The sequence below is a fragment of the Equus caballus genome, chromosome 1, assembly GCF_041296265.1.
Source record: "Equus caballus isolate H_3958 breed thoroughbred chromosome 1, TB-T2T, whole genome shotgun sequence".
Taxonomy (NCBI): domain Eukaryota; kingdom Metazoa; phylum Chordata; class Mammalia; order Perissodactyla; family Equidae; genus Equus; species Equus caballus.
The window spans coordinates 162005560-162028664 of record NC_091684.1 but is presented as its reverse complement, the minus strand read 5'-3'; the positions used below and the strand labels follow the sequence as shown (position 1 = coordinate 162028664).

At 44.5% G+C, this 23105-nt stretch overlaps 1 long non-coding RNA gene across 2 annotated transcripts; it reads left to right on the top strand.

The window, feature by feature from the left end:
• Positions 1 to 10114: 10114 nt before the first annotated feature.
• On the top strand, positions 10115 to 16925 carry LOC106782127 (uncharacterized). Of its 2 annotated transcripts, none has more exons than XR_001378969.3 (3): positions 10115 to 10418; positions 10916 to 10976; positions 16365 to 16925. It is a non-coding gene; the product is annotated as an uncharacterized lncRNA (long non-coding RNA). The 2 variants fall into 2 exon arrangements; XR_001378968.3 differs by having other exon boundaries at positions 10141 to 10418; positions 16362 to 16925.
• The last annotated feature ends 6180 nt before the right edge of the window (positions 16926 to 23105 follow it).

Sequence of the window (23105 nt, the reverse complement as noted above, 5' to 3'; positions counted from 1 at the left end):
CAATTAATTAATTAACTAATTAATTAATTAGAATTCTACAAAGTTGCTGTGAATATACTAAATCCAAATTCCAGAGACAGTGTGATTCGCATCTGCAAGAAATGCCTTGTGGGGCTTTGGAAGAACAGACACCAGCTTCAGGTGGATTCGGGCCTCTGCTTTGCGCAGCTTCTAGTTCTCATAAGAGCCACAAACAATTCCAGGACTCTTCCTTAGAGCGATATCTCTCTTTTGAAAGTAATCTAACCTCCTACTCAGAAAACAGGCCTTCACCCCAGAGGCCCTGAGAGCGGAGGTGTGGGTAGGAGCTTAAGACTTGGGTCAGATGGTTATAGATGGACTGAAATCTTTATTGGCTGTGTGACCCTGGTGGGCAAGGTCTGTTTTCTCTGAGTGTCTGTTTTCTAATCTATAAAACGAGACTCAACCAGCTTCCTCTTAAAAGTGCTGGGAGAATTAAATCAGATAATAAATGACAGCACTTAACACAGTATCTGACGCATGGTCAAATGTCAATAAATGTAGCTATATGCATCTTTCTGAGATTGTGCCAGAAGAACTTGTGGTGATCAATCAACCCAACCCTCTCAGAAGTGCAGATGGGAGAAACTGAGGCAGCTAGGACAATGATTTGCCAACTACAGATTGGCAGAATTTGGGAAAGAATCCAGTCTTAGGCTTCCAGTTAGTGTTCTACAAAAAACATTCAGTTGTATTTGTTTGGCGACACTGTAACTCCAACAGGAATTGAATCAGAATTACATTCTTTTAAGATATTTCCTAGAAATTGATTAGGAGCTTGTTATAGTTTTTCAGAATACTTTTTTCAAGAATATTCTCAGCTTTAGGTATTAGGGATAGCAAACTGCAGAGAGGTCCTCCTTGAAAACCTTTGCTTTTTGTAAATTAAATCTGCTTTTAAAAAAAGAAAAACCAGACTAAAAATATCATTTAAACACACGGTGAGAGTAGAGAATGACTTGCTGTGGGAGCGGCTGTTACTTGACCTGATGCGGCCAGAGATGAGCTCACTGGAAAAGTGACAACGGGGCTGAGGTCTTCATGGTGTGAAAGAGGCGGCTGTGCAAACATATGGGCAGATGGAACAGCGAGTGCAAAGGCCCTGAGATCAGAAGAGCATGATGTATTTCAAGGATTGGGGAAGATTCCAACGTGGTCAACATACAGGAAAACGGAAGAAAGTGGTTGGGGGGTGTAGTTCAATATCACTAGAATGTGTGAAAAGGGCTTGACACTGTGTCTACACATACAGTGTTTAATAAATGACAGATATCATACATATTGTTTTGAAAGTCAGAGCCAATGTTTGTTAGTCATCAGATACAGCTCCCAGTAGACAGTAGACTTCAATGAATGGTGGTGGCTATTATATAATAAAGTAATCAATGAAAATTCTCAATATAGTGCTGATACATAGTAAGCATTCAAAACCATTTTTTAAAAAATATATCATTATTAATATTATTATATAAAATATTAATATAGTAAATGTTTAATAGATATTTGTGCATTTGTTAAATATATGAGCAAACACGCAACAGAGTAACCAGGAGACTGACCTGTGGAAAACCCAGCTACTATTTTTGCCTTTTCCTAACCGTTACTGAGGGTTTCAACAGTGGCAGAGGGATTTTTTTGAGAATACCTACTCTTTATTGAGGAACTATGAGTAATGGGGCCAGAATGTGGACAGAAAGCTGTGTGACTAAAGCGTGTGCTCTGTGCCACGTGCTTGATGGCTAAATCCAGGATTTCGTTTTTGATGACACAAAGTCATCCCCATTTTATCCTTTTTAAATTGGGGACCATAACTCACAAAGCCCCACACTGAACCCCATTCTTCGAGACAAGTCTCAGATAAGCTCAGAGAGAGACCCCAAAAAAGGGAACTGATGCTGGTTGAACACTCACAACGTGCCACCCCACCATCCCTGTCTTCTCGCTTATTGCCCACAACTTTCAAAGGCAGGTATTAATTATCATCACTTGTCATTCTCAAGGAAGCCAACACCCACAGATGTGGAATAATTCTCCTGGAATCACACAATCAGTAGGTGACAGCAGGAATTTGAGGCTATGCCTCTTAGGTCCTCCATGTCAGTGCCCGGAAAGCCGGTTGTGGGCCAAGCAACAATCAGAGAGGCTCCTAACCCACCAGACTCAAGCTTGTGCACAGGCAGGATTTTCATCCAGGAGCCGGGCTGCAACGGCCGCTCAGCAAGGGAAATTCCGCCCCTCCTGGCGCGCTCAAAAGACAAACGCAGCACGTTTTCAAACTTCACCTTACATGGTACAGAGCATTTCAGTGACTTTAGCCCTACAATATTTCAAGGTTTTCCTCAGAATTTCTTACAGAATGCAGAATTTCTTCCTCTTCAGAAAAACACAGATGCTGAACTTCCAAAATGTCTCCCTAGGGAGAAAATAAATCTCTTGCTCTAGTTTCTTCCAAAAGAGATTCAATTTTTTCTTAAAATCAATCTCTTTCATCAACAGATTGGATTTAACCGACATCCTTTGCCTTCTCCAAGTGTCCTTTTAGTTAGGTTGCCTCCCAAGCAAAAGCCAGGGGACATGGCCTCCCCCAAGCACCATCAGTGGACCCCAAATACCACCCTTTCTCCAAAAGGGTCTATGCAGCCCCATCCGGCAAGCCCCACAGGTGAGCTAGGGACCTCTCACCTGATGGAAAGGACAAACCAGCAGCCAGAAGACACAAGGACTCAAAAGCATTTACTCAAGAGTGCCTCTCAGAAGCTGGAATGTCCATTTGGCTAGATGTAGTGGCCACCAGAAAAGATCCAGAAGGCTCAGACCCATTAAGAGTGGGAAAAGTAAAGGAAGACATGAGAAGCCAGGCAAGGCCTGGGGTCTCAGTCTGGAAGGTCCTATTTTCACTCAGGCTCATGAATAGTTATAAATACCATTTGCCACTCTTCTCCTCCAAGTTGTCTCAAAGGCCCTTGGTGTTATCTGGGGACAAATAACATGACAATTTTATAAATAAAGAAACTGAGGTTGACAAGAAAATGACAGGCTTAGGACTTCTTGGGAATTTTCTCAGGAAATTAAGAAAAGAACTTAGGCTGAACCAAGTCGTTTGCTCTAGAGTCAGGAACTCAGCCTGGAATTTGAGGACTACTACTTAGACCTCAGTTTACTCACCTGTATAATAGGACTAATGAGAATACCTACCTCATAAGGACATTGTTAGGATTAAATGAGATGATTTAGCAGGAGAATGCAGCAGTCAGGGTCCCATCAGGAGACAGAAGCCAGACAATATGGTTAGATAAACAGAGAAGGTTTAATAGAAAGGATTATTAACTATTTATAGAGGATAACCTACTAAAATAGGATAAAAGAGAACTCTAAAGAATACCCTAGGTCTAAATGAAAGAACTTACAGGGGTTCTGAGACCCAATTCCAACGTGGGGGGTGAAACTTCCTCCACACCAACAATTAATTCTTGGACCTGATGGGTGTCCTACAATTCAACTCAATTCTGACACCATCTACCCAGATAGAGCATCAGATTCCACAAGTTGATGGCTCAGTCCTACCACTGCCCCCTCCTCCTCCACTGCAGACACCAATTGCAAGTCCAGGTTGTCACCTGTGCTTCTGACCAACCGGCTATAAATCAGAGGTTCCCACGACCCCCTCCTCAGGTTTGATGAATTTGCTAGAGGGGCTCACAGACTCAGAAAAACATTTCGTTTGCTAGATCACTGGTTTATTATAAAAGGATATAACTCAGGAACAGCCAGATGGAAGAGACGGACAGGGAAAGGGGTGGGAAAGGGCGTGGAGCTTCTAGGCCCTATCCTGTCTCACCTTTCTCCACGCATGTCCACATGTTCACCAACCTGGAAGCTCTTTGAACTCTGTCCTTTTGGGTTGTTATGGAGGCTTCATTACACAGGCATGATTGACTAAATCATTAGCCATTGGTGATCCATTCAACTTCCAGTCCCTCCTCCCCTCCCCGGAAATCAGGGGGTGGGACTGAAATTTCCACCCCTCTATTCAATGTTGTTCCCCCTGGCAACCAGCTCCATCCTTAGGAGTTTTCCAAAAGTCACCTTATTAACATAAACCCAGTTGTGGTGGAAAGGGGCTCATTTTGAATAACAAAATACTCATTTCTTTTTTTTTTTTTTTGAGGAAGATTAGCCCGGAGCTAACTACTGCCAGTCCTCCTCTTTTTGCTGAGGAAGCCTGGCCCTGAGCTAACATCCGTGCCCATCTTCCTCTACTTTGTATGTGGGACGCCTACCACAGCATGGTGTGCCAAGCGGTGCCATGACCGCACCTGGGATCCGAACCGGCGAACCCCAGGCCGCCATGGAGGGGAAGGTGCGCACTTAACCGCTGCGCCACCAGGAAGGCCCCTAAAATACTCATTTCAACTTTATGGCTCTGAAGTGCTTTCAGGAACTGAGGACAAGCGACCGAATATTATGACAAAAGATGCTCTCACTGCTCTTATCAATCAGGAAACTCCAAGAGTTTTGGGAGCTGTGGTCCAGGAACTCGGGGTGAAGACCAAATGCAAATGGGAAAGATATTTTGGTGATCTGAATGACCAAATACATATTTCTTATAAATCACAATATTGCAGAATCGGAAGGAACAATCTTGGAGGAGGAGACCTTCCCCAAGACAGGGATTCAGACCTCACTGGCGAGGGCATGATTGCAGCCCATGGATGGTGGAGACGCTGCTGGCTGCAACTGGTCAACAGGCAGCAGGGCAGCAAATCACAAGAAGAAAACCTCCCTCCTGCCCAAATGCAGCCCGTCAGGGAACCACAAGCTGGTGGGTGAGCCCCAGCAGCTATCCAGGTGCAGCGACTGGCCTCTGCACACCTTAGAAGCAAGCCAAAAGTTGCACACCAGAACCAGGGAAAAAAGCCTCTGGGATCCCTCCAGAGCTCTCTGGCAGCTGGAAATGAAGAAATGTTTCAATATCACAAGCAGGTTCATGAAGAATGTATTTGGAACTGAGTGGTAATAAATCAGTTACTGGCACAGAGGCTTAGCTATCATCATCATCATCATCATCATCACCATCATGACACGATCACTTCTCCCCTGGAGTGGTTTGCTGGAATAAGCAGGAAGTGGAGATGGGGCAGCGAGTGCAATGACTGGTAGCCCAGCTAAACTCTTGGTGAATGGGGCTCATCTTCTAAACTTGGAGACAGGAGCGGGCGGTTTGGAAAATGGCACCAAGAGCTACTGGGAGGTTGGAACTATCTGCTCTACACGCCAGGATCTGTGATGCTCTCTCTCCCCGCTAAGCTAAGCCCACACTCAGTGAAAGCTTGCACAACCACTTGAGTCACCAGTCGCCCTTTCAGAGGATTCACCCAAACCCAGAGCAGGGCAAACAACGCCGCTTTGAATCATAGACCCAAAAGAGCACTGGCAAAAAAGGACCAGCTAAAATGAAATCTACTTTCTCACTCCCCCCTTCCGACCAGAGGGTCCCTTAGAGCCATGGTAAATAATGCAGGAAGATGAAAAAGGAAGCTTTATACCATCATTCCTCAACACAAAGTAATAGGACATTGACTCACCTTGCAACTAGAGGATTTGAACTAGACACAAAGGAAAATGTTCACAATTGTGTGCAAATCATATTAGGCTTGATAACATCTTGGAACAGCTGCAAAGACTTCTTTTCAAAAGAAGATGCATTCTGATGGCTTCAGCATCATCCCAGCTCGTAAGCCCTCAAGGTAATTTTCCACCCCCAGCTCCTACAGGAGGTGACGGGTGTGCGCCATAGCTTAGATAAAACTGAAAGAGGGATTGTGGAGGGAAGGCCCTGAGGGTCTTGTGTTCCATTCTAAGCATGTGCCAAGGACAGGCCTGGGGGAGGCAGCAGCACTGAGGCCCTGAGTGGGAAGCCATTTCAGGCCACGCAGGAGGCAGCAGTAACACATCCTCATTGGATAAACAGTCCAAGGACCAGAATAACTGGGAAATGATGACATTCTGAAATAAAGCAGCAGGTCTTGTGTCCAAGAATCTCCCTTTGAGGAAGAAAACAAGGGGCCTCCTATTTGGCTCTGCGATTGGCAGGGAAGGAAGAGCATATTTCAGCTCAGTATGTATAGCTGCGCTCCAGGCCGGGCTGGGCTGGGCTACAGCAGTTTTCCATCTACATTTTTGAGATGCTTCCAATTTCTTCCAAATAAGCATTTCCCAAATATCCTGCCTGAAAACTGTCCCCCACCACTCAGGATGTGCTTTCGTTTCTCGAGTTGCTGCCACCAGAGAGATGCCAAGACCCGTGGGACCCAGCTAGCCTGGGAGAGCCTGTCTTAAAGCTTTGTTGGAATTTCTCTGAATCACAAGGCTTTAGAGCAAGGTGGACTGGGTCTTCCCGAGCCCTTGCCTAGTGCTTACAAATGCACATATCTAATCCAACCAGCTTAGTTTCCAAATGAGGCACCCAGGGCTCAGTGTGGTGACGGGGCTTGTCCGAGAACACACGGTGAGTTAACAGTAAGAAGTAGATCTGGCAGGTCCCTCTCCCTTACCTCAGGCCCGGGCTTTCTCCCCACCCCACACGGCAGATACCTAACAAAGCATCCAGAGATTAGTGCTAGATAATCTTGTTTTTTGCATGTCTGCTCTGAGTCCAAACAGCCATGAGCAATTACTTCAGTTGAATAGGGCTCGGGAGTGGTGGTGTTAGGGTTATGGGAAGGATTAGGGCAAGGGCTAGGGTGTGGATTAGGATGAGGGTTTTGAGAGTAGTTCAAGAAAATAGATTAACATCTTCCCCCAATATGCCTCAATCTCCATTTTCACCTATCCTCTGCTAGGGTCTTTATTCCTTGCATATTAATCATATGAACAAAATGAACAGATTGGAACATAAATTCTAAAGGAAGAGTTTGTATCTCAGTGACTCTGTAGTCTCACAGTACCAAAGCCAGTGTGTATCTGTTCTCTTTTACTGTGTTACAAGCTACCCCAAAATGAGTAAAATAACAACCATTTGACTACCCGAACCTGCACGGAGTCCAGAGTTTGGGCAAGGCTCAGCAAGTTCAGCTCTTCTGTGCCCCACGTGGTGTTGGCTGGGGCAGCTCAGCTGGGGCAGGAGGAGCTAAGATGGTCTTACTCACGCGACTGGGGCCTTGGTGTTGGCTGTTAGCTGGGGTGCCTATTTCTCTTCCATGTGGCCTCTGTCTCCAGCGGGATAACCTGGACTTCTTTACGTGACAGCTGGGTTCCGAGAAGAAAAGTGGAAGCCGGAAAGCCGCTTTACAGTCTGAGCTTGGAAACCTCAGAACAGCACTTCCTTCACATTCTACTGGTCCAAGCGAGTCCCAAGGCCAGCTGCACTCAGTGGATGGGGAGAGAGGCTCCACGTCTTGATGGAAAGCAGCAAGTCATGTTGCAAAGCGTGTGGACCTAGGGAGTGGGGTCCCTTGGTGGCCAATTTCTACAATTTGCTCCATAATTGTTGTTACAGGGAAGGACAACCTGACACAACGGAGAGAGATGTGGAACCCAAGCTGGGGGTGAGATCGGAGTCTACTCTCTGCCTCTTGCTATTAGTGTGGCCTCGGGCAAGTCACCATCCGAGCTTCCTATAAAAAGGAACTTCCTTTTCCTATAATATAGGGACACAGTGACTTAGTGGGAAAGAACAAATGAGATAAACGAAACAAAAATATGTCGAGGCTGCGGGGTCTGATGCAATTCTAACAATTTTGAACCCATATACTAATGCTGTATTAGTGTATTTGTACCCTTCCGCCTCCTAAAAAGGGTTCGAGGCAAATAGTGCACGGCTGGCGGGGGGCCACTTTCAGAGTCCTGAAAAGAGCTGTCTCAACAGCAGGCTTCAGTTGCAAGCCCAGTTCCGCCGCTTTCTCACAGGGAGAATCACTCACCTTCTCCAACTTGGAGTGTCTTCATCAGTTAAAATTACATTTTTGTGAGGATTATGAGCTTTTTCCTTGATTTTTGTGAAGATTATCATATACCAAGCACGATCAGCATGAAAGATCTTTTCATCACCATTATTATTCAAACATTTAGATTGTAACCAAGAAAATCTGAAACACAAAACTTCAGCAGTCAAAATTTCTAAAAAAATACCAGTTGGGTCTGAGCCTGGGTGGCTTTTTAGACTTATTTTTTAGACTTTATTTTTTAAACAAAACTAAAACTAAAGCTGTTTTTTTTTAAGTTGGGGTCATCTCTTCTTTAAAAAACCAAAGCCCTATTACCTAAGTAAGTTTCGGTGCCTGGAACCGCTGGTTGGGTATAAGAAATCTCACCCCAGGGCCAGCCCTGTGGCGCAGCGGTTAAGTTCGCACGTTCAGCTTCGGTGGCCCGGGGTTCGCAGGTTCGGATCCAGGTGCAGATGTGGCACCACTTGACAAGCCATGCTATGGTAGGTGTCCCACGTATAAAGTAGAGGAAGATGGGCACGGATGTTAGCTCAGGGCCAGGCTTCCTCAGCAAAAAGAGGAGGATTGGCAGCAGATGTTAGCTCAGGGCTAATCTTCCTTAAAAAAAAAAATCTCATCCCAAGGATGAGAGAAGCCAAGTCTCCCCTCACCTAGGGCTGCAGGATAGCCTTTCTGTGGCCTGGGCCTTCCTCTCTGGGCCCATGGGCTGGGCAGGGACCCAGATGCCATACTTCACATCACTTATTCCACCCCGAGAACTGGTCTTTCTGGTCTCCATACTCCAGCCAGTGCACAATACCACTCAAGGTGCCAGAGCATCATATCCGCGTATCTAAGCCCCAGTCTCTGGAGATGCTGTTGGGCAGCTCAGTCAGGAGAGATGCAGTGGGAGAGTCCTGCCACTCCCATCACTTGACCTGGGTGTAGCTGCTCTGCTGTGCTGGGTGCAGTTTGCTGGTGTTTGGTTGGGCTGAAGCAGCCTTCCCGGTTCACACTGTGTTCAAATCCCCATGCCTCCTCCAGCCAAGTTTCCTTTTGCCTCTGCATGGACCCATCCTGGGCTTTTGACCAGCACTGAAGTCAGCTGGACTCGGCCTCTCGCACAAATCAATGTTGATGACCCTGAGGACCAGGGTCCTGGGAAAGGGAGAGAGGTCAAGGAGATGACTAATGAAAAAGGAGGAATCATGACAGGCTTAGCTTCCTCCAGCCAAGAGGAACCTAATCCTGATTGGAACCAAGGGGATGGGCTCCTGAAGAAGACGTGCACTAGATGCCAACGGTTTCTGTCTGTTCCAGTGTGCCCTAGAGCCGTTAGTGGGAATGGAGCCATGGAGAGGGGACAGGATGCTGGCTTCCTGGGACAGGGCTTGGTAGAAAGGACCTAGGAATTATAAGAATTAGATTCTAATTCTGCCTCTGATGCTTATTGACCACATGACTTTGAACAAGTCGATTCCCATCAGTTTCTTTATCTGTAAATGGAGCATCTGACAGATCAGAGGTTCTTACTCTAGTGTATGCGGACCACCAATGTGAGCCCCCTGAAATAGGGTTCCAAACTCCTATTGATTAGCACTCTCAATATCAATAAATACAGTCCCAATGATCTAAGTGAACTCAATTTGAATAATTTGGGAACTTTCGCCATCCCCTTCTGAAAACACATTCTGAGTTTTTCCAAATCTGTGCGGGGCCTTCCCCACTTACAAACTTTCATCCTGTATTGTTCAGCCAACTTGAGCTTCTCTTGCCAGCATCCAAGCTCAAAGAGGAGACTGTAGGATATCATCATAGAAAGAATCATAAGGTCAGCATTAAGTTACTGCAGGAGAATTCCAGTAAAATTACATAGTATGGGAATCTGGCTCATGTCGTCACAAATATATGATTCTTGCTGAGATAAGCTGTGGCCGCGAAATTCCTATTCAGGAAACAGAATGTTCCTTTCAGACAATTTGGCCATTCCTTCCTCAGAGAAAGCCTAAATGAAATAACTACACAGAAGGTAATATAAATAAGATAGTAACATCCTTAGCTAAAGGCAGTACAGGGCCCTTCTAAACACAAGCCGGTTAGCACTCGCTTAAGGCAAGCAATATTTTTCAAGAAGAAATGAGTCATGCTGATGTCACAAAAGAGAATGTAAAGCAGCCAGCCTCTTGGGTCATGTAGTGACTCTCAATAGGTGATGGGGGGTGGGGAAGACAGCTTCGGAAGCCCACCTGGCAAAAAATCCACACTGGGGGCGAGAGATAAACCGGCACATTCCCCAGACTGACCCACTAGGCTTCTTTCATAACTTACTGGCAATGAGCTGAGGAAGCTGTGAGTCTGGGAGTTATTGATTTTCTCTCATCATCAAAATTCCTGCTTTTGGTGAGGGAACCAATGCCAAGTAAGCACAGAACCTGTCTTCTCTCTGGACCAGAGCAGCTCATGCCCCTTCAGGTAAAACAGGTTTGGGATGCCCAAATGTGCATTCATTCATTCATTCATTCATTCCAAGATTGTCCAGGCAGGAGGGTTACAGAGACACGTTAATGTCATCCTTGTCCTCAGGAACTCAGAGTCCAGGGCCCAGCAGAAACGACTGACCACTCGTTAGGCCTAGAATAAACACCAATCATCTACATTAGAAGCTGAAAGGTAGCCTTTGGGTTTTTTGAAATGGAGGTTTAAAAAATAAATAAATAACAGGCTGGCCCTGGTCTGCCTGGCAGTCACCAACCCTTACCATCAGCTGGCAAGGATGAAGAAAAGCAAGCTCGTTTTGCTTTTTTTTTATTGCCAAAATGAAACACAAGTGGGAAAGAAAATTTACCACAAAAGCATTCAAAAGTCTGCAGAATTCAGAAAACAAAGGGTCTGTGATTAACTAGGCCACAGCTCCCTTGAAAGTTGATTGTACTGAAGAACAAAATGTTTCTCTCGTGTTCTCACCCTAGAAAAACAGGCCTGGTGCAGTGGCAGAGTGAGAGCTCAGCGGCAGTGGGCAGAGAACTTCAGGTAATAAATAGCTTATATTTATTAGGGGTTTCCTACGTGCCTGGTGCTGTTCTAAGCAGTTTCTATATATTAATTCATTTAATCCTCACAACCACCCCATCAAGTGGGTACTGTGATGAGCCTCATCAGAAAGGTTAGGTAAAATGCCCAAGATCGCACAGCTAGTGGAAGGCAGGGCCTTGAACTGAACTGAGCCTGCGCAGAGGGCCCTCCTAGTCAAGCTTTCCCTGAAGCTCCAAAGCAGGGTGTCTGTGCTTCTTGGCAGCATCACCTAGTGGTATAGCAGGAGCTTTGGACCAGAAAGCCTGAATCCTGATTCTGCCATTCAGTGGTGTGTGATTTTTGATAAGTTATTTAACTTCTCAAGTCACAGGGTCCTCATTTCTCAAAAGGCACAACAGTCTCTTTCAAGATTGTTGTGAAGATGTGAGGATTAAGTGAGATAAAAATAAAGCCCCTACAGCATTCCACGCTTAGGGGAGAGCAGTTTCGCCTGACTGTGCTGTACATTCCATCCCCATGAGTTTCAATAAAACTTATCCAAGAAGCTGCATGTTGTCAAGAGATGCATCAAAGCAGTGAAGATCCACACACTGGTAGGTCCAATTCATGTGTACTGTGCAATGAAAGCAAGGCAGCATCTTAATTTCCCAGGGCTTCTGCTAAATGCCACTAATAATTTATTTTGAAATGCTAGAAAATGCCGTCATTAGTTTTAACCAAGGAAAATAGCAACCTGCGTCACTACAATTGTCGAGCGATTTGAGGAGCTACGGGTTGCGTAGGATGACTGAGCACTCTTATTAGGAAGAGAAGTCTCATCCTAGGCCACCCAATGGCTGAACGCCATGGAGCATCCCACCATGGAGGAATAAGGGTTCACACTGGACTCATAGCATGCACATGCATGCATACAGTAGAAAAAGTTATTACTTAGCATTTTCATGGAGGTTTAGAACTGGAAATAACTATAGAGAACTATATAGAAGTCCTAAAAATCACCTAATCCAATGATCCACCTAATGCTTGAAATGGTTAGATGAAATGAGAGCTGAGGATCCTTTCATTTTAATATTCTATGGCTCTTTAATAAAGCATATTATTTTCTTACAGACATTGTCAGTGCCCAGTCACCCACCTTGCGATTTGCCTGATATTCAGTCAATGAATTCTAAGACTTTCCAAACAGACTAGGGGTACTTAACTTAGGTTCCACACAATTCAGAGATTTAAGACTCTGAAATATTATGCAAAATCAGTGTGTGCCTTTTACTGGAGAGCAGGCACACAATTTCCATTAGCTCCTCAAGGGGTCTATATATAGACCAAAAAAATACACTTCTAAGAACCATGTTATCAACAGGTACAGTGGCCAAAATATACCAGTGTAGGTGCCCTTTTGGGAATCAGTATATGATGCCTATGTGGAAAATAAAATAAGCTCTGAGACATTCACAAATAACAAGCTTCACTAGCCTCGTGCAGAAAAATTTGGAGTTCACTGCCCAGTTGTTTGCTTTAACACAGACACGCAACAGGCACCAACACCAAAAAGCAGTGCTCTCCTGGTTTTATGCTGAGTTTTGTGTTTCGAACATGAGTAGCAATAGCTCACTCTTGATGATGGCTCTTCCATCCATTCAGAGCACATTATTTTATCCCTAATGATAGAGATATTAAATACCGGAAGTACAATAAAAAGTACAACAGATTTGGCGTCAGCTCCAAGATCAAATTCAAGTTCATAATTTATTACCTCGATGCCTTGGACAAGTCATTTAACCTCTCAGCCCAGGTGGGCTTCAGCTTCCTCACCTGGAAAGTACAGGTATTAATGGCAACCACACAGGGTTGCTCTGAGGGCCAACGAAATAGTGCACAGAACATAACCTAAAACATTGCCAAGGATGTAGTAGACGACAAAGCTAGAAATGAAATGTTCTTATCCCATTGAAAACCACTGAGAGCAGATGAAGATTTACAAAGATTATTCAGCAACAGCTACAGGATCTCTTAAAGTCTGAGGGGCAGAATTTCAACAGATACTATAGTCTAGCGGGTGATACAGACATCTGTTCATTCAATAAGCGTTTAAGAACCACTGTGTGCCAGGGATACAGTGATGAATAGGCAAACAATCTAGTAACCATATAAATAAATGAAGAATAAAATTGTGACGAGCTCTCAAGGGAAAGATTACTGACGCCCCCGAGATTTTGAGGTAGTGAGGAGTCACAGAGTCATGGAGGAAGGAATGCTTGGCCTGAGAGCTGAAGGATAAGTGAGTGGGCTCCAATTAGGACAGGGGGAAGGGAGAATTCCAGGTCAATGATTTTGGTAGTGAAGGGAAAGAGAGATAGAAGGGAGAGATATAAGGCAATAGCTAGAGATGAGCAATCAAATTAGGAATCATTAGTATTGGAAGTTTTGAATGAAATACTAAAGCAATGGATGGAACATTCCACCATGATGCAAAATGATCAAGGGAGGTCTTCTGAAACCAGTTGCATAATCTTTTTTTTAACCTTTCACCATACTGAATAGAAAGAGGTCGGGGGTTATTGGAGATGAGGTGAAGGATTTGAGAGAGAGTTGTTGATGTACTTTGACTCTATCCCCCACCTCGGCGGGGGGCAGCAGGAAGCATGGAGGATTCCTCCCTCCTCTCAAACGTAGGGAAAGGAGCTTCCCAAGGCAACTGGGAAAGCTTCATCCTAGTCCCCCTAGTGTTCAGGAAAGAGAGAGGATGGTGTCTGACCTGCTTTGTGGTCAGCCAGCTGCTCTGCTGGGGCAGCAAATGCGTGGCTGGTGCTGCAGGGGATTCGCCCACACTCCTAGAAGATCCTAAGAGGCACAGCCCAGACCAGTCTAAGCCTCCAGGATTGAACCCCTGGCTCCAGGAGGAAGATGAAGGCACTCACTGAGCCCTTCTGAGTACAAGAGCCTTACTAGCCACTCTAGCTTCCAGGGACCGTCTCCCAAGCTTCTCAGAGAGAACCAGAAAAATACAGCGAAGATAGCATTTCATCAATACCATCTAAAGCCATCTTGTGTAGTCTCTGCTGTCTGAACATTCATGAGGGGAAAATTGCAGCAAAGCAGACGGTCACCACAGGCATTGAAATATGACCATGATGATACAGACAGAGGTATCAGATATTTTAAGGTTTGGGGTGATTTTTTGGGTAAAGTTGTTGTGGTTTTTTGTTTGTTATTAAAATAGCTATCAGGAAAGGGATCTCGTTTTTTAACACAGTTCATTTCTCCATAGCAGCAAAGTCAAAGGGAATTATAATGGCAGGAGATGGAATACACTGCAAGGAAGGTCCAAACGTTACTCTCACTTTTGTAAAAATGTCCTTTTTGGTGTTGCATTCCACCTACGTCCCTGGGAAAAGATGTCTACATCTCAAGAACAGCTAATACATGACCTCTCTAATATTATTATGACATCACATTAATTTAGCATTTACCATGTGCCAAGCATTGTTAAGCTTTGGTGTATGGTTCCTTAAAAATTGTTATTCTTAGGGAAAGAAGGATGACCTTTCTCTCGCCTGCCTTTTTCTCAGCACTCTTTCTGTTTTGTGCCATGCTCGGGACATTTTGGTGCTCACAGGAGTCCTGCCTTCAAAGACAAACTCTCTTGGCTCCTCTTCAGAGCAGGCCATTCTCACATGGGGCTCATCCCTGAGGCTGTAGGACCAAGAGATCCCTGAGTCTGTAGACTAGACCCACCTTTGTAGCCACACCTGTCAGGGTTGTCAGTTAGCTGCTGCACTGTGTTCTGGTGCAAACTTTAGCGTGTATTTTTGTATACACATGTTCCTAAAAGGCCAAATTTGGTGCCAGGTTTTATATGCAGGCACTATAATTTGTATTACATCTCCTGATTCAATGGTAGTTTTCTTTAAACTTGTTGATTTAAAAAAAAAAAAAGAAAGAAAGTGTTAAAAAAAATTATTGCATAGCAGAGCCAGGATTAAGACCCAGATCTATCAAATATTATGGGCCACGCTCTTAAACACCACACCATTCAGCTTCTAGAGTCATATTCTCAAACAATTTACTCATTTGCTTATTATTTGTAAGCAAAAATTTCCTTCCATTTACCCCTCGTTAACCACCCCCCACACCCCCTCCCCCGCACACACACAGATACACAACTACACACCATCAGTCCTCCTCTTTCTGGCTGCTCAGGAAGATAATTTAATGCCTCCTCATGTTGCTCAGAGTCCAGAGCTGCTCTAACGGTGAGGAGGCTGCCTTCTGCCTTCTGCTTCCTGTCTCTTTCACAGACTCTTCTTCCTGTATCCAGTCCCTGAGTGTGTTTGGTCCCTAGAATTCCATCTTTAACCCAATCTTCTTCCCACCTACATGTTTTCCTCCCTTTCCATGGCTTCTGCTCAGGTCTCTTTGCTCACATCTCCAGATCTTTGGCTTCAAGCAAGATCTCTCTCCTGAGCTTCAGGTTCCGCATCTTCAGCTGCTTGATCTCCAGTTTAGTCACTGAATTGTGAGGTCCTCAAAGATGAGAACCATGCCTCATTCACTTCCCTCAAGGCTTGCACTGCAGGAAGCATTTTATACATTTTTTAACATCATGTATGAATAAGTGAGTGAAGGAATAAATGGATTCAGTTAATGTCTGTTTAATGAATAACAAATTAAGGTGAGAAGAGAAAAAGACTTTCAAAAGGAGTAGCCATGTACAATTTGTCTTCTCACCTAGAATGGAACGTGCTGGAGAAGAGCCCAAAGAACGCTGTATCCCATAAGATAAACAGATCCCCTGGAAGTGGCATGCACAAATATGTTTGACAAACACTAGATTTAAAAAACTTAAGCAGGATTTTTTGATCCTGTAATATGCTAACATCTAGTTCAAATGTCCAAAAGAATATACTTTCCAGCATTTGTTAAACATATTTGAGTACATTTCTGTTTTGGTTTGTTTGTTTAATTAACACACATCAGCTGTTCTACAGACTGACATTCTGTGGATAACCAATTGGGAAAAATGATGCTCTAGAAAATCAGATTTTTGACAAGTCTTATAAGAAAATTGCGTTTTATTATTAAAGTATTATTTGTTATATAAGTATAAAATACTTATAAGAAAATCATTTTAAAAACAACTTCAAACCTAACCCACTGGCAGTTTTGAGAAACTTTTGACCTTTTCTAAGAACAGCTCACTATTTCTATGTAGACCACGTGGACACAAGAGACTTTAGGCTTGGCCTGGTGTGGACCACACCCTGGAGCATTGGAGAGGAGACCTCATTATGCTTCAGGGTCACACAGATTGTCCATCAATCAGGCCACCACCATTAACCCATTTGCTATGCTGAATACCACTTTTCTTCCTGTCTCCCTAAGCAGAGTGACATTTTGGTCATGAAGCCCAAACGCACTGGCTCTCAACTGCATCTCTTCTCTGGGGCCTTGGGGTCGGGGCGACTCCTCGTGCTACAGCAGCTGCAGGAAGCGCTGAGTGACATCACCTCCCCCTAAGCCAAGAAGCCTCCACAAGGTCAGGCCTGGAGGAGCTGTCTTTAGGCAGAGAACACACAAACAATCTACCTCTTTCCGCCCAGGGGAATGAGCTCACAGCTCCGGGGAGCACAGCTCTACACGTGTGCCAGGTGGTGACAGGGTTAGTGTGCTAGCACTTCTGACACCCTGCAGGTGCTTCATTCATGGGACACCACCCAGTCTGTACCAGATGGTGGGGTGGGAGATGGACACCCAGCTCCAGACCTTCCCTCGCTTTAAGTTATAAGGCCTTTGGGAGACAGACTCGCCCATTTTCTTGGACTGGGTTGTATGGATGTTTGCCCAATCAGAATGGGATAGATAACTGGAGTAGGGTGGGGATGGAGAAGAGGTTCTCGAGAGATTACTCTACAAATAAAAATTCCTGGCAATTGCCTCTCACTTCTATCACCAACTGTTATTCTCTGGGTCATGGAAATTCCCGTATTGCTGGCCATATGTGGGGATACAGTGGAAGAGTTCAAGGAAAGCTGATTGGCTCACCGATTGGTGAGCAGAGCTATATAGAATGGAAAAGAAGCCCCCACAATGAGTTGGACAACCTGACCCTAACCTGGGCTCCCCTATTCTCTACCCTGCTTTTACCAAAGTCAAGAGGCAAAGAGTTCAAATCCACCCATATTTTAGTTCCACGATAAATGAGCTCTTGTTGATGTACAACTCCTAATACAATTGGCCTGACCGTACCCTGCTTTCTCATCACAGATGGGAAATGGGCATGAATCAAACCAATGTATGTCTTTGAATGCTTCAGAAGAAAAGGTTCCAGTTGGATGCCCATGTTTCAATTCCCTGTAATTTCCTTATTTGAATCTGTTGAGGGCTCAGAATTTCTGTGTCAAGAGGTGTGCGTTTATCTGCCTGACGAGATGAGGTCTCAGGGACCCCCACGTAAGTACCATAGAAAGACGTACCCTAAAAGGAAGAATTCCCTTCAAACCTTGAATACCAGCTAATCTAATGACTGAGGCTGGCTGAGGTGGCTTGCTAAGGAAACGAGACGAGGAAGATGGAAGGGGAGAGAAACAAGGTCAAGTGGAAAGAGGGAGGAAGGAAGAAAGCGAAGGAGGGAGGCAAGGAGAAAATTGAGCATGTCAGGGGCCCACTGGGTTTTATAAATAAGTCATGGAAATAATGAAACCTCGTTGTTCTGAAAGTGAAAGAGAATGAAAAAGTCTCCACTGCGCCCCGCTGATTCGTGCCCTGGTCCAACCAACCTCAAAACTGAGGAGAAGGGGCTGCCATCTGGGCTTCAGCCTGCAGTCCCGAGGGTCTGTGGGTCAGGGCTGCACCCCAAGTGTGGCTGCTCTGAGGGGCCCCTGGAGGACCCACTGTGTGAGTTCAAATCACTCCTGCTGCTAGTCAGGAATGGCCCTCAGGAAGCTGCTTCACTCCGAGGTCATTCTCTTCAGAATTTGATGAGCAATCCTCAGAAGAATGGAGGGGGACCAAAGGTTTGAATCCTGACTCCAAAGGCAATATGTTGGCAAGTTTGTTTTCCTTGGGGCTTAGCATGTCCTTCAGGAAACTGGGGAGGACAGTGACCTTCTAGGGAAGGTGTCCTGCAAGTGAGGGCCCCAGTCCCTTCATGGCACACAGATGCCTGTGCCAGGGCAAAGGAAGATGCCTGGACCTGAACAAAACAGCTGTCTACCTGCTGTCAACAGCCGGCTCATGGCAGAACCAGGAAGGGCCGGGGGAGAATCTGAACACCTCAGCCACAGCCTCAGCGTTCCCCGGGCCAGCACCACCTTCATCTGTCAGTACCCACCACACTCCGCCCTTGACCCGCTCATCCGTGAGGCAGCTGTCCCTAAGCAAGTTCAGTCCACGGCTTGCTTTCATGAAGGCTTCAAGGCTTTCTGTATACTTTTCTCACCCCTAAGCAGAACAAAACAGCTCCCTTCCTGAGAATTCATTCAGCTGCTGACTTGAGAGGTGGCTTAAGCAGCTATTGTTTCGTTGGAGTGAGTAGGCCATGGGCTCTGTCGTCTGGTGGCCAGGATTCAAATTCCAGCTCTGCATTGACTCGCTGGTGACCTTGGGAAAGTAACTTAACCTCTCTGAGACTCAGCCTCCCCATGTTTGAAGTAATGATAACAACAACAGTGTTGTTATGAGGATTAAACTGTATCATCTCTTGGAGAGAAGAATCTGTTTTATCCGACGATGTTTAGCCCACAGTAAGCACTGAGTAAATATTTGTTGAATACATGCAAAATGCTTTGCACAGTGTTTAGCACACAGGAGGTTGCAATAAGTGGATAGTATTATCTTCCTTATCATTATTCTCTGCCTCTCCTCACATGGAGGAGCTTATTTTGGCCATTATATCAGGGTACTGGCAGGAAACAGATGGTACATTCCACTTGAGGAGAGCTTCACGAAGGAGCTGTTTGCAGAGGTGGGAGCAGGATTGGTTAAACACTTCAGAACCAGCAGCAACAGAAAGTGCCACCTCCCCTAGACCTGAGAGGTCAAGCAGGGAAGCTGCTACCAGAACCCTGAAAGAGATCCATAACCCAGAGGGCAGCTCCAGAGTAGCTCAGTCCTTCAGTGGAGGAGTGGAGCACGGACAGAGACGGGAGAATGAAAACCCTGCCCATTCTCTCCTCCCACCCTCTGATCTCCTGCCAATGCCTCCCATCGCCAAACCCAATGCTCCCTGATGAGGTCCACGCGGGTCAGCTTCCACAGACCAGAGGGGAGAGGGTGGGGCTGGATCTGGTGGAAAATCCAGGACAGTTATGAAGTCTCCAAAGGGTGTATGTTCATAGCCATCTTTCCTAATCTACAAAGGTTCTTCAGCAGATTTATATCATAACAAACGAGATGTTCTCAAAGAAACTGAGACCAATAGTAGAGTTTGAAATTTCACCTTGTATTTCTTCCTGTTGGAGGAGTCTAAACATCTGGGGCCCAGCTGTCCTGTGGAGTTGATTCCACAGCTGTATCATGCCTTTCCTGCCCTTCCTCATACTATGCATTTCTACATGTAAAATCTAGCAATGGATACATGCACTTGCTTTGAAAAAAGTGAAAAGTGAATCCAGGCATGGATAACCTACAGGTACATTTTTTTTAATGTTTGCAATACTTGGGTAATTTTTTTAAAGAAAAATTAACTCCGTTAACGTATGTAATATTTTTAATCTACCCACATTTGCATATCAACTTGGGACTGCATATTCTATGTATAACAAGACGTAAAGAAATCCTAAACTTGAAGAACTAAATTCGTTCACTTTTAAAGCGCAGGTATACTGTGGCAGGAGACACACTGTGTGAGCAATCAGAAGCCAGCTCTGCAGAGACCACCAGTCTCCGAAGGCCAGCAGTGTTGACTATCCCAATACTGAACAGCTAGCTAGGTTACGTCCCGCCAGCGGGCATCCAACCCCACTCCCCAAGAGCCGCCAGGAGGCCCAAGGCCTTCACTTCACAGTGCTGAGATCTGAACACACACTAGCCCTCTGCAGGTCGTCTTCATCTGGTTAAGTATATGCAAAGATGCAGACAATAAGACACAACCACATTCAAATGAAGGCATCACCACAGTGAGGCTTGGCGAGTTCACAGACCCTGCCCCAACCCGGCTCCCATTTAGAGATGAATGGTGGCAATGAAGGTAATGAGAGCCAAGGATTATGCAGTGTTTATTTCGTTCCGGAGACTACACTGAGCCCTTCACACAGGCTATCTCAATCCTGCAAATAAGCATGTGTTGTAGATTTGATTTTATAGATGTGGGAAACGAAGCCAAGGGATATTAAGTTACTTGCCCAAGATAACAACGCTGGTGAGTGGAAGAACTGGTATTGGAATTTAAGCAATCTAACTCCAGACTGTATTTTTAACCGTTGGGCAATTCTGCCTCTGATTATATCCCTTAAATATTCACAGAGGGGAAAAAAATGCAAAACATGCACTTTTCAAGTTAAGAGCCACTTTCTTCAGAGAGTGAGATAATGAGTGAACTTTTTCCTTTACTTTCTACTTTTTTGCTGTTTCCTGATTCTACTTAGGAATCATATTAATTTCAAGGGCCGGCCCCATGGCCGAGTGGTTAAGTTCGCGTGCTCTGCTTCAGTGACCCAGGGTTTCATGGGTTAGGATCCTGGGCGTGGACACCTGAGGTGGTATCTCACATGGCACGCCCAGAAGGACCTGCAACTAGAATATACAAGTATGTATTGCGGGGCTTTGCAAAAAGAAGAAGAAGGTGGGCAACAGATGCTAGCTCAAGTGCCACTCTTTAAAATATATATTAATTTCATAATGAAAAATATAAACTTTATGACAAAAGCCATTGTAGAGGTCTGGCTGTATCAGGAAAGGACGATTTCCTGTGGTCCATTCCTCCCTCAGGTTATTACCACAAACCCTGTGCAGAATTGAGGCCAAGAAGTGACCCCCACATGTATAGTCAACTGGTTTTCAACAAAAGTTCCAAGGCAGCTCAATAAGAGAAGAACTGCCTTTCCAACAAATAGAACTGGATCAACTGGATATCCACAGGAGGGAAAAAAATGAAGATTGACCTTTAGCTCCATTTAAAAAAAGGTTTTGGATCAATGCTACTTCATCACAATTAAAAACTTCTATTCTTTGAAAAACGCCATTAAGAAAACATATAGGCAAGCGACTAGGTGGGAGAAAGTACTCAAAGCACTTGTACCCAAAATGTATAAAAGACTCCTACAACTCAATAAGAAGAAGAAAGCCTATTTTCTTTAGTGGGCAAAAAAATTGAACATGCACTTCAAAAAAGAGAAAATATGAAGGGCCAAAAGCACATAAAAAGATGGTCAACATCATTCATTAGTTATTGGGGAATTGTGCACTAAAAGCACAATGAAATGTCACTACATCCACTAGAATGGCTTAAATGAAAAAGATTGAGCATACCAAGTACTGGTGAGGGTAGAGAGTAACTGGAACTCTCATAAACTACTGGTGGAAATAAAAAAATGATACAGTATTTTTTAGAAAACAGTTTGGTAGTTTCTTCAAAGGTTAAACATAAACTCAGCATACAACCCAGCCATTCCGTACCTAGGTATTTACCCAAAATAAATGAAAACACGTGCACACGAAGACTTGCACACGAATGTAAATGGCAGCTTTATGTGTAATAGCTAAAAACTGGAAACAACCCAAATGCCCATCAACAGGTGAATAGAGAAACAAATTGTGGTATATCTATCCAATAAAATACTACTCCACAATAAAATGGAGAAAATACTGATACAGGCAAAAATATGGGGGATTCGCGAAATCATTATGCTGTGTGAAACAAAACAACCCCCTTCAAAAAGAATATATATTGTATGATTCTGTTTATGTATAATTCTAGAAAATGCAAATTAATATGTAGTGACTAAAAGAAGATCAGTATTTGCCTGGGGATGAGTGTGGAGGGAGGGATGGATTACAAGGGAGCATGACGGAGCTTTTGAGAGTGATGGAAATTTACGTTGTCTTGACTGTGATGATGGTTTCATGAGTATATACATTTGTCAAAGTTTATCAGATTGTACACTTTAAATATGCAGTTTTTTGTACATTTGTAAAGTTGCTTAAAAAAAACATCTTTTCTGCTGAGCTCCTGCTCTTAGGAACTAAGCAGCAACGGTAGCCTCAGCACCCAGCACCCTAGTTTGCTCTTCCTCATACAGACGCTCCCAGGCTTCACACAGCAGAAGTTCTGATTCACCATTCCGGGCAGCCCTCTTATCACGCTCTCTGCCCTACCACTTGATCTTTCATTTGTACAGCCCTTTGATTTTTGTCCAAAGCTTTTACTGTAGTATAGTCAGGCGCACGCATCCAATTTCTAAGAATTCAACTATAGACATGAGGCAATAAAGAAAAGCAATTACACAGTATTTACAAGAAAGAGAAACCATGGACACGCAGGGTGGCTCATCAGCCATTCCATTCCATGAGCCTGAGGTGAGTTGAGTGGCTGTGCTCTTCCTCCAGCTGGACCCATTCCCGTGTGTCTCTCATTTTAGGAGAAACTCATCATTTGAAGTAAAATTTGTGTTTAAAACACACATTTTTTACAACACAGCCTCTAAATGTAAACCAACTGCTCATCTTACACTCAACTTCTTCATTCTGGGACAATGAGCTGTTCCAGAACTGGAGAAAATGCTAATTGTGTTGGAATCTCCCTAATCATAAGGGTAATTGCGCTATACTTGATTTTCATCATAGGTGCTCGCTTTAGAACCCTCGCATAAGATGGAACTTTCCTGTATCTCTTTCAGTTTTTAGAACAACCCATGAAGTGGCTGGGGCAAGTAGTACTATCCACATTTGACAGATGAGGAAACACAGACTGAGTGAGATTGTGGCTTGCTAGTTACACAGCTAACAAGGGACGTCTCCTTCCAAGAACCCATGTCTTCAGACAGCAAGTCTAGCACTCCTTGAACCACATAGCCACCTCCACATGTTGCCATTTGGCTCATTAGACAAAAACACTACTTATGGCCTGGATCTGCCCTGAGTCTCAAGGAGAATTCCCACAGCAACTCTAAGTTATTTTCACAAGGCGAG